The sequence below is a fragment of the Elephantulus edwardii genome, unplaced genomic scaffold, assembly GCF_000299155.1.
Source record: "Elephantulus edwardii isolate Elephantulus edwardi_28Jun2011 unplaced genomic scaffold, EleEdw1.0 scaffold00040, whole genome shotgun sequence".
NCBI lineage: Eukaryota > Metazoa > Chordata > Mammalia > Macroscelidea > Macroscelididae > Elephantulus > Elephantulus edwardii.
In genome coordinates, this window is record NW_006399790.1 from 13,397,600 (window position 1) to 13,410,519 (window position 12,920).

At 40.9% G+C, this 12,920-nt stretch overlaps 1 pseudogene; it reads right to left on the reverse strand.

Moving 5' to 3' along the window:
• Positions 1-2,029: 2,029 nt before the first annotated feature.
• Positions 2,030-3,169, reverse strand: LOC102876163 (annotated as a pseudogene).
• Positions 3,170-12,920: the final 9,751 nt, after the last annotated feature.

The following is a 12,920-nucleotide window of genomic DNA, read 5'->3' on the forward strand; positions in this document are numbered from 1 at the left end:
AGGGTCAAGGACTGCAGCCTTCAGTATGGATTGAAGCTCAATGTCAAGAAGACAAAGATTCTCACCACTGGACCAATTGGCAGTGTCAGGATAGATGGTGAAGAGATTGAGATTGTTAACAACTTTAGTCGGCTTGGCTCCACGGTCAACACTCTTGGCACCAGTAGCCAGGAAATAAAAAAATGTATTGCGATGGGAAAGTCTGCTATTAAGGACCTCTCCAGAGTACTGAAGAACAATGGTGTCACTCTGGAGGCTAAGGTGCATCTGATCCAGGCTATGGTCTTTGCAATCACTTGTTATGCATCAACAAGTTGGACAATGACTAAGGAGAATTGAAGGAGAATTGATGCCTTTGAGCTGTGGTGTTGGAGAAGAGTATTGAATGTACCCTGGACTGCCAAGAAAACAAACAGAGTCATCCTGGAGAGGGTTAAACCAGGCTACTCCTTGGAGGCAAGGATTCTGAAGCTTCGTCTGACATACTCTGGACATGTTGTAAGGAGGGAGAGGTCCTTGGAGAGGGACATCATGCTTGGGAGGGTAGAGGGACGGCACAGAAGGGGAAGACCCTCTATGAGGTAGATTGATTCAGTGACTGGGGTAATCAGGATGGGTGTGTCAGAGGCAGTGAGATTGGCACAGGATAGAGCAGGGTTTAGGGCTATTGTACATAGGGTCACTATAAGTCTCAAGCGATTTGACGGCACATAACAACAACAACAAGACAGGCAACATGTAAGACAGGTTAGGACTGGTCCCATACGTTTTCCAAGCTAAAAAATATTTTCAGATGCAACTGTCTCATTTTTCTCCCACCGACTGCCTGATGGCTTCATACCCTTGACCTCTTGGTTAGCAGATGAATGTCCTAACCATAATACCACCAGCGCTCCTTAGAAGCAAAGAGGCGTAGGCCAATATGATCCCATTGATTCTCCAGGAAACATATGAATTAGACTGAATAGGCATTGTAATGTTCACTTCCATACACTCTTTTAAAACTTATGAACAATTATATTACTTTTTGAGAAACCACAATATGGTCTGGGCTTATTAATGCAAACTAAACATCTGAGGAGAATTCGGCTTTTATTCCTGGCATCATTTGTTCTCTGATTATCTGCCTTAGTTGGCAGAGAGAGTTCCTCTGAAAAGGAAATCAGAACAACTGTTGATGTGAGAATAATCATATTTGTAGATTGTTTTCTTTTCAGAGAAACAACTTTGCTTACTTTCACATTTATGATGTATTTCACATATAAGAGAAATTGGGAGTAGAAACATAAATATTGAAACTAGAGAATCTAAACATAAAAAAAAACACCACAACAACAACAACAACAAAACCCAAACAACTTTCAAGTCTCTCTCTCTCTCTTTTTTAAAGGCACGGTCTTTATTAACTTGGACACTGTAAATACTACAATTTACTTTTGCTGCAAAAAAAGTATAAAAATAATCTTTACATAGAAATCCATTCATTATCGTAAATCTTTCTAAATCTCTGCAAATGCCTCTAACTCGAGGAGAAATGAACAGGATGGTGCACCTAGATTACTACCTAGACCTCTGTTCCTTCTGGATAGCACCACTCATCATCTACAGGTTTTTCAGGGCTAGGAGTGGCACACTAGAGATCCAGAGGAGCTGGAGGATCAGGAGCAGGCAGCAGCAAAGGCCCCCAACACCATCTCCCCTTCCCTCCTTTGAAGTGTGGACTGGCAGCAGGGACTTGGGGCTGTGAGGGTTGGTGGGTCTTGGGTTCTGTACCACTAGGTGGCAGCAGAGCGTGAGGAGGGCACAAGGTGGGATCGAGCCCCAGGAAAGGAGAATCAAACTTTTGGCTCCAGGAGGTTGGGGCTGAGCCCCCTGCCCTGAGGCGGGGCTGGGACTCTCGCCAGAACTTTGTGGCGTTGGAAGGTTCAGGAAACCAAGAACCTGTGGCTGTGTACAACTGAGGGGGGGGTGAGATGCCCCAGATCAGATCATCTGTGTCTCAGCCAAACACAGGGCCAAGTCCTGCCAGTCAGAGGTTGAAAACAGGCACATCAGAGAGGTCACAGACATCTTCACTTTGGTCCAGGTTGTAGATGTAGTCAGGGTCTCCAGGGGGTGGAGAGAACTGGAGGAGGGGGACAAATACTTCTAATGACATCAGCTCCTCCAGCAGCTCTGAGCTTATGCACTCTGTCCTGGGCTCCAAGATTTCTGAGAACTCTTTAGTGAAGTCCAGATCACCTGTGGAGTCTGCTTTGATTGGCTCAAAGGAGGTAGACAGGTTGAGCCTTGATGAACTGTTGCTGCCGCTGCTATCCAGCAGGGCAGAAGACTGCAGGGGAGGAGTGTCCAGTGTGGTTGGGCCCAGAGGGAGCGAGCTGAGCTCACCACTGTCCTTGCTGTCCGGTCCAGGGCTGAAACTCACTGTACTTTCAGCTGCTGGGCCAACTGCCCCTCTGGGCCTTGCTGCTGCTGGAGACAGATGCAGGGGTGGATGGCTGGGGACTGACTGCTTGGCTGTGAGGCTTCCTGAGTTTGGGCAGGTGTAGGAAGAGGTGGAGGGGGAGAGACCGCAGGCGGGCCCTGATCTTTCAGGTGGTGAAACAGGAACACCCATAGGTGGTGAACTCCATCCCTCCTTGTTCACCAGCAACACATCGATGGGACCACTCAGACTCTTCAGATCAATTTGATACTTCTTGTGCCCCTTAAGGCCCTCTGGGATGGGCACCTCTAGACTGGTGCCTGATGGGGCCTGTATAGCCAGAAGGGTATCTCCAGCAAAGCATCAGCTGGTGTCCTCAGGAGTCACTTAGGCCAACGTGTGGGGGTTAAGGAGAACGGCTGGAGTCCTGCATCTTGTGCTGGTCCAGTTCTTGTTCCCCTTGTTACAACAACTCCATCTCTGCCTTGAGTTCAGTCTGCTTAACCGCAATCTCCCTCATATTGCAGCCAGGTCCCACGCCCTTCCGCTGGATGCTGTCCTTGGATTTATTCTCAATCAATCTGACGCCTTCTGGTACATTAGTAATGTCATAAACCCGCCACTTCTGATGCACAGCTAGGGTATCAGAAGCTTGACCTCAAGCACACGGTCCTTGGCCTCTTGCAGAAGTGACATGAACTTGATAGTGAGAAGTCCTAGGCCCTTCTCCTGCTGGTTTGGTGTATGTTTTGTTTTATAACATTAGCTAGAATTGATCACTGCCATTTATAATAATGCTTCATCAAATTCTCACTGTACCTTGCCTAACCCTTCATTCCACCCGTCTATCCACTAATTTGAGTTGCCCTAGCATTCTCCCTCATCTTCCTCCAACCTCTCCTCTTCTTTCCCACTTCTCTTTCCCTATTTTATCAATTATGTATGTCCTGCTGCAACTTGCTAATTGCAATTTACATTTACGTTTTAGATCTGCTTTCCCCATGCCCCACTGCCCTAATCACCCTCCTGTTTTCACAGTAGTGGATTTATACAGCATTTGTCCTTTTCTTTTAGTTCACTCAGCATAATATTGTCATTCTTCCTTCTTTTTGGTTACCATTTACTTGGTATATTTGTGTCCACTCTTTCCTGTCCTCACTTAGAAATGTCTCTTGTAGACAGCATATTGATGAGTTTTGAGTTTTTTTGTTGTAAATACATTCTGCTACTCCTTTTCTCTTAATTGGTGTATTTAAGTCATTCACCTTTAGAGTGATTCTTGATAAGCAAAGTTTTATGGCTGCTGATTTTCTTTTATGCATTCTTGCTTCTTACTTTAATCCACCACTTCTTTTTGCTGCCTCTGTGAAGAACTTTCTCTAGTATTTCTTGTGAAGTTGGTCTTGTTTTCACAAATTCTTTAAGCTATGGCTTTTCTAAGAATGACCTAATTCTCCTTTTTGTATGATGGACAGTTTCCTTGGATACAGGATTTTGGGTTGGCAATTATTTTCTTTAAGCCTTTTGTATGTGCCATCCTATGGTCTTCTTGCTCAGATGATTTCTGCTGACATGATGGAGTTTAATCTAATTGGTTTTCCTTTGTAGGTGATTCTTTGTTTTTCTCAGGCTGCTTTTAGCATTCCATCTTCATCTTCAATTTTGTAAAATTTGGCTATGACCGGTCTTGATTATTTTCTCTTGGAATATTTTCTGTCTGGGTTTCTAGGCTTTTAAATGCCTATTTTTCATGATACCTGGGAAGTTTTCCTCTAATACCACTTCCTCTCTTTTATCATTGCTTTCCCCCAACCATCCTGTTCTGGAATTCCAGTTACATATATACTACATCTCTTGATGTCATTCTACTAACTCTTATATTTTCTGCTTTTTCCTCCTATGATTTTTCTGCTGTTTCTTCTAGGAGATTATTGTTAAGAGTCTTGTCTTCTGTATCAATATGTTCTTTATCTTCCATTCTGATCTTTTATTCCTCCTACTTGTTGAAGTTCCTAACATGTTCGTCCTTGTCTGGATTGTATTTTCATGTATTTCTATAATTTCTAATATTCTGTTGGTTATATCCATTTTACCTTACAATTATTTTTTATTGTTTCTGTCTCTTAGCTTGTGGATTCAACTCTTTCATCATTTCTTGAACATCAGTTCTTAGAATTCCATGTCCAGTTATTTTTTCAGCCTTCCATCTTCTGGGAGGTTCACTGACTGTCATCTAGTCTACTTCTTTAGGCAAAGGGTTTGTGTGGGGGCGGGTGTGAAGATTTTTTTGTTTTCGGTAGATTTTGATACTCTCTGCTGCTTCTGTAACATTGTATGGCTTTCTTCTTAGAATATGCTTGTCCATGTTGCTGTTTGTTCTTTATGTAATGATACTATTCAGAGGTTAGTGGTGGTTGTGATCTTTCTTCTTATTTCTTTTTTCTTTCTATTGTCCCTTGGTGGAGGGAATTTTTGAACCTATGCTTTGGAGATTATCTGTCTTTCTTTAGGTAACTTACTGTGTCAGTATGCCTTTAGGATGTGACAATAAGAGATCTCTGGTGGCCTAATGGTAAAATGTTGCATTTTCAACTCACAGATCACCAGGTGCTCTTTAGAAGAAAGATGAACAATCTCTTGTGCATTTTACTGATTTGAAAACTCACTAAAAGTTAAGCTCTGGATCAGTTTTGACTCAATGGTCTGTAACAACAACCACAACAAGTAACTGAAGAATAAAATTCCTAGTTAGTAGCCCCTGAAAAACCAATCAGCAGGATGGAATCTAGAAGCCCGCTCCTGGTGCTTGATATGGGCTGGCTTTTAAAGCCAGTCAATTAGTGTCTGCCGATGTTCTTATGTTTACGGCGAATAGATGATGGGGAGTGGGATTTTGGTGGTTGTTTGTTTACGGATATGTGTGTGCATGCTTCTCATTCTAGGAAATAAACTTACTGAAGTTTCCACTCTCTCTGCATGTACTGTTTCTTCCTGTAAGCATTGGTTACTTAAGATGTCTTTATTTTGCTCTGGGGCAGCTCCATCCCCAGTTCAAGATGGCATGAGTAGACTTGCTATATTACTGTGAAGGTAGAAAAATTTCCACTCACTCTATCCTGGAACACGTCCCCACAGTGTTGTATCTGCCTAGTTCTGCTCAGGGGTTGATTTGTGTATTAACAGGGAGAAAACAGTCTTTGATCCTTCTTAGTGTTCTGATATATGCTGATATATTCTCCTCTTTGGCAGGGGTGGGTGTGGGTGGTGGTGCTGGTAAAGGTCTCCACTCACCTATCCCACTGTGCTTATTAACCCCTCATTTGATTTTTTTTACCCCTTTTCTTATACTCAGTCTTGTTATCACAAGGTTACCTCAAGTTTTTAAGTTTCCTATGGCAAGGACTCTGAATATATCTATGTACATACTGGATATAGGCATGTCCACCAATCTGACTAGATATCCGTCTCACTGGAAGTTCTGAGACTTTTAAAAAAATTATCTCGACCTAGCCTATGTTTCACAAACAGACATGTTTCTGGTATTCTCTGCTTTCAGCTAAGATCCATCTGACAACAGCAATATCTCTAGTGCCACTGCTTCTTCTAAATTCAGCTTGTATTTATGGCAGTCCTCTGTCAATGTACTTTTCTAGCTGTTTTCAGATAATCATCAGTAAGAATTTGCTTGACTGTGACATTAATGTTATTGTTTGACAATATCCATATTATACTGGAACATCTTTTTTGGGGGAATGAGAATAAAAAAGGAACTCCTCCAGTCAGCTGGCTAGGTAGCAATGTTTCACATTTCTTTGTTTGTTTGGCTTTTTCCTTATTTTCTTTTATCTTTTTAATTTTTTTATCTTGTACATTGATATTTCTTGACACAATCTAGTGAGCACATCCAGAGCTCCATCTGTTTCCAGAAATATGTCATTTAGTATCTTATCAATTCCTGGAGATTATTTTTTCCATTGCCTTCAAAGTAGCTTGAACTTCGTGTTTATTACCAGATGGACCATGACTGAAATCAGTGTGCACCAGAAAGATGTATATTTTTGGTTTATTGACTGTTCAAAAACATTTGATAATGGATCACAACAAATTAAAGCTAACAATGGGAAGAAGTTTAGGTTGTGCTCATGCAAAACCTATACCTAGACGTAGAAATTTTTGTCTGAATAAAGCAGGGAAACACTGAATTGTTCAAAATCAAGAAAGGAGTACATTGCAGATGTATCCTTTCTCCAAACCTTTTCAGTCTCTATGCTGAATGGCTCATTTGAAGCAAGACTTTATGAAGAAGAATACAGCATCAGAATCGGAGGAGGATTCATCAACAACCAGCATTACGCACATGTCACAACCTTGCTTGTTTGCAAGTGAAGTGGTCTTAAAACACTTGTTGCAAGGGGGGGGGAATCACAGCCTTCAATATGGATAACATCTTAATATCAATAACAACAATGATAAAGGAATACAGATTTAGATTCCTAGGCTAGGAATTTTAGAAGAAAACAAAGTTCCTTTTCCTTATCACTGGGACAATAGGTAACATCATGATTGATATTGTTGTTGTTGTTATGTGCCATCAAGTTGCTTGCGACTCATAGCGACCCTGGGTACAACAGCCCCAACCTCTGCTCTGTCCTGTGCCAATCGCACTGTCTCTGACACTCCCATCCCGATTACCCCAGTCACTGAATCAATCCACCCCATAGAGGGCCTTCCCCTCCTGCGCTGTCCCTTCACCCTCCCAAGCATGATGATGTCCTTCTCCAAGGACCGGTTCCTCCTTACTACATGTCCAAAGTATGTTAGACAGAGCCTCAGAATCCTTGCCTCCAAGGAGCCACCTGGTTTAACCCTTTGCAGGATGAATCTGTTTGTTTTCCTAGCAGTCCATGGTACTCTCAATACTCTTCTCCAGCACCACAGCTCAAATGCATCAATTCTCCTTCTATCCTCCTTGGTCATTTTCCAACTCTCTGATGCATGACAAGTGATTGCAAAGACCATGGCCTGTATCAAATGCACCAAAGTCTCCAGAAAGACACCATTGCTCTTCAGTACTTTGGAGTTCTACTACTGACGGATATTTGTGGCTATTTCTCATTTTGATTGACTGCCAATCTGGGGTGTACCTCTAATATTATATCTATCAATATTCCCCTATTGTTCATAAAGTTTTCCGAAGCCAGTTATTTCATAAGTGGGTGGGCAGTCATTCTTCTTGCTCTTTCTTAATCTGGGAGCTCCATTAAAATATGTCTCCCGTGAGTAACCTCTGTGGCATAAGACACACCTGGGGCTCAACTCTCAGCATCACAGCAAACCACAAGTACAGTAAACTGACAGACAAGTGCCGTACTATTTAAAACAGTGATAAACAAGCAAGACTATCCAATCTAGAAAGGCACTGGCAATATGCGGGTCAATTCCCCAATACAACAAACTGCTGCCAGTCTCACAGTTCAGGATGATTTGTGTTCAAGTCCCAGGGACCAACTCTATGGGAAGGCTTTCTCTCTCCAGAAGTTCTGGGTGAAGGTCTTTTTCTCTGAGCTTCTGCTCCATGGCCATATTCCTATGGCAGCTAGGTGTTGGAAATTTCCAGTTGAGGTACATACCCAACACACCAGGATGATGTTTAAGATGAGGGTGATGTCTTCGCTGGTTCCTATATGCTGGTGCTCCTCATATGTACCAAGATCAAATAGTGGAGCAATGGTAGGAAAATGTTTTCTTTTGTTGCTGCCACTTGTGTGCCCTAAGTCCATAAGAGTCGAGGAAGGCCTGTCAGGAGTCAGAGAGTCAGATTTTATACCAAGGTATTAAGACTTGAACCTGGATAATATGGTAGAGGCAGGTTGAGAATATGTTCTTCTGTTGCTGCTACTTGTATGCCCTAAGCCTACAAGCTTTGAGCAAGGCATAAGAAGAGTCAGAGCTTTTATCTAGGGGTCTAGACCTGGACCTGGTTAAAATGGTGTGGGCAGAGTGTAAAATGCTTTCTTTCAGGGACTTCATGAGCTGAACAGCATAGGAATTAGATTGACTATATCTGTGGAGAAAATGGCTGGAAAAGCTCAATAACAGCAATCAAAACCACCCCTGGTGTTCACTGTGGAACAGTCAATTACTCATTTATTTACTCATGTGCGCCTTCAAATTAAAGTTGGAGAAAATTAAGACAAGTCCACAAGTACCAAAATATGATCTTGAGTCTAATCATCCTGAATTTAAAATAATCTTAAGAATAGGTTTAAAGCCTTGAAGACCAATAATCAAAGACAAGATTATGGGATGACATTGAGGGTATCATCCATGAAGAGAGCAGAAGATCATTAAAAGGACAGAGGAAAAAGGGGGGAAATGGATGGAGAGCAAACTGGGGGTGGGGGTGGAGTGGGCGGGGAGAAAAGTGCAGCAATGAATGAATGGAAATCCAAAATCTTTGTAAATGTTCATTGAAATTAATAAAAAAATTAAAAAAACTAAAGACTGGATGTAAGAAGAGAAATTGCACTAGATTGTTAAGAAGACAAAACAAAGGGAAGAGATGTTGAAATAAAACGGGCTGAACAGAAGATTTTAGAAGGCAACTTGAGAAGACAAAGCAAACTACTATAACAGAATGCACAGAGACTTAGAATTGGAGAATAAAGGGAAGAATTCTCACAGCATTTCTCAAGCTGAAAGTAACAAAAAACAAACTCAAGCCTCGAGTTGCACTACTTAGGGATGCTATGGGTAAATTCTTCAAAGATCCAGGAAACATCAAAGAAGATGGAGAGAATACACAGTCACTGTACTGAAAAGAACTGGCTGACACTAAAATACCTGAGGAAGTGCCATGTGAACAAGAGCTAATGGAAATGAAGAAAGAAGTTCAAGTTACACTGAAGGCATTGGCAATAAAGAAGGCCCCAGGAATCACTGGGATACCAACTGAACTGTTTCAGATGACAGATGCAGCCTTGAATGTGCTCATCAGTCTATACTAGGAAATTTGGAGGATAGCTGTTTGACTGACTCATTGCAAGAGATCCTTGTTTGTTCCCATTCCCAAGAAAGGTAACCCAATAGAATGTGTTAATTATCTAACGGTATCATCAGTATGACACACAAGCAAAATTAATATTTTGAAGATTAAAAATTATGCTGAGTGAAATATCTCAGTCACAAAAGGACAAATGCTACATAGGGCCACTGTTTTAAAACAGGACTAACATCAGGGTTGAGGGAAGACAGAATCGGAGGTGAGGAATGATGTATCTTGCATTGAAGCAGATGAGGGAGGGAACTGTTTAAAAGGGATATATGAATGGGTATTACTGTCATGACAGGAGCCCAGAGTAAAGGCTGCATAGTGGAGTGGACTTGGGGGAGAGGGATTGCATAACAATGAGAGTTTTTCTTTTTCTTTTTAAGGAGAAGAGTGAATTGGGGGGGGGAAGGAGGGAGAAAAGTGCAACAATGAATGACTGAAAACCCTAAGTCTCTGTAAACTTTCATTAAAATTAATTTTAAAAAATTACTAGAACAGTGCATAGAGAACTTCCAGACATTCAAGCTGAATTTAGAATAGGCTATGACACCAGGGATACCATTGCTGATGTCAGATGGATTCTGGTGGAAAGCAAAGAATACCAGAAGAATGTATGGACTAGGCAAAATCGTGTGACTGTATGGATTATAACACATAGAGCTACAATTGAGAAGAATATGAATTCTAAAACACTTAATTGTGCTCTGTGAATAAAAATGTGGTATCAGGATTGGAGGAAGACCAATAACCTTCATCAATAACCTTCATTATGCAGATAACACAATCTTGCTTGCTGAAAGTGAGGAGGATTTGAAATGCTTTCTGCAGAGGATCAAACCTACAGTCTTCAATATGCATTGCATCTCAGTATCAACAAAATAAAAATCCTCACCACTGGACCAATCAGTAATATCATTATATGTATTGTGGATGTTATGTATCATCGAGTCACTTGCAACTCATAGCAATTCTATTGACAACAGCTCTGTACCTTACTTTATCCTGTGCCAACCTTATGGTCTCTAACATACCTACCCCCATTACTCCAGTCACTGAATCAATCTATCTCATTAAGGGTCTTCCTCTCTGTCACTATTCCTCCACCCTCCCCAGCATGATGTCCCTCTCCAAGCACTGGTCCCTACTTACAAAACTTCCATGGATAAGCCTGGTTTCACCCTCTCTAGGATAAACCTGTTTGTTCTCCTAGCAGCCCAATATTCTTCTCCAGCACCACAGCTCAAAGGCATCAATTCTCCTTCTATCATCCCTAGTCATTGTCTAGCTGTCTGATGCATAGCAAGTAATTGCAAAGACCATAGCCTGTATCAGGTGCACTTTAGTCTCCAGACTGACATTGCTGCTCTTTAGTACTTCTGGAGAGGTCCCTGACAGTATACATTCCCAATGAAATTCGTCTTTTGATTTCCTGGCTTCTTGTACCAAGAGTGTTGATTGTAGAGCCAAGAAAACTAAAGCTACTGACAATCTTAATCTCTTCACTATCATGATGCTGCCAATGGGCCGAGTAGTGAGAATCTTTGTTTTTTATTGTTGAGCTTCAATCCATATTGAAGGCTGTAGTCCTTGTGCAGCAAGTGGTTCAGGTTCTCCTCAGTTTCAGCAAGCATGGTTGGGTCATTTATGTAACGCAGGTTGTTGATGAGTTTTCCTTCAATTCTGTTGCCACGTTCCTCCTCATAGATATATGGAAAGTAGACTGAAATTGTCAAATTTGAAATATGTAAGCATTATCAAATATCTAAAACTTCTTTCTCCTTTTTTATATCAATTACTAGTCTTAGTCATACTTATATTTAAATATCATCACATGAACAAATACCACTACCCTAATAATTAACCAAGCCAGATTAAAATGCATTGATTAACAGAAAAAAGTATATATAATGTAATTTTTCCCCTGCAATTCAGTAGTCACATAGGCAGATTTAGGCAAAATTGAATTATCTGAGAAATAGTTACAATTAATGCAATAATATTTCTGAGTTGTAAATAAATCTAAAGAAAATCTTTATTATAAAACATTATTAGGCTATCAACAAGTATTTTTGAATGATATCTCAGGTTTGGTCACATAAATCTAAGTTTACTTGAGAAATACAGAAGATTCTATTTGTGATAAGTAGCTTTTTATTTTTTGTATGTTTGAAATATTTTATAGCATTTGATGGTATTATAATTTCTAAACAAAACTCATATTATCAAAATATTTAATTTTCTTGATTGAAATATACAAATCCTTATAAAATCACATCATTATTCGTATAACAGATCTAGAAACTTGCAGAATTAATGGACATCTCCTATTTTCCTTAATATTTTAATTGTCTTCCATTCTGAGAAATGTTAAGGCTTATATCTTTCACTTATGTTTTATGGACTATGTCATTTGGCTATGTGGATCTTAAGTTATGGCCAACATTGAGAAGAATAAGAATTACAGAACACTTGTGTCCTTGTGGAATCTGTACCTAGACAAAGAAGCTGTTGTCCAAATAGAGCAAGAGAACACTACATGGTTTAAAGTCAAGAAAGGTGTGCATCAGGGCTGTATCCTTTCTCCATACATATTGAATCTGTTTGCTGAACAAATAATTTGAGAAACTGGACTGCATGTGGCATCAGGTTTGGAGGAAGATTCATCAAAAGCCTACTGTGATGTGAAAGGTTTAGTGTGTTCAAAATGGCTATCCTTGCCATTGAATTTGACTTTGCCACGTGGATGGGCAGGAATATGTGAACAGGGTGAGTTAGCCTATGCACAAGGAGACTGGCTAGTTTCACCAATCCACAAAGGAATTGGCTAGTTTTGCCCTTAAATTGAGAAGAGTCAATAGCAGAAAAAAGATCTTCCGCAGAATCATGAGATTGTAGCATGTCCTTCAGACCCAGAAATCCTTGTGCCAGCTAGACCTAACACAGCAGCAGCCATTGTCAAAGCAGAGGACCAGAGAGCCAACAGAAGATGAAGCTGGTCTTGGTGCTACTAACCCACACAGGACCAGGGGTAAACGTCTTTTTTCCAAGCTTGTTGGAAGACTGTGGAGGGGAGAGCCAATATTTGCAGAACCGAAACTTTTGTAACGCTGGCCTAAAACCACAAGGCTCAAGGCTGAGGTGCCTGAAAGCACATTTCAGAAGCTGTCCTGACTATTCTGCTACTAACCTGGATTGTAACCTTTTAACTTCCCCAATATGCTTCTGTGTGACCTGTGAACTATTACATCAGACTTTGGACTCAGTAAAGCGGTAAGGTTGATATTGGCGTGAATAGAAAAAGGTGCAGGAGCATGGGGGAACATATCTGACCTCATGGGAATTGGTTTTGTGTTGTTGATGTTTTGACTGGGACTCTTCCCCTTTGTGAAATGGGGAAAGGTCAGATATGGCTGTCGCCAAGCAGTTCTTGCTCTTTGCACACCT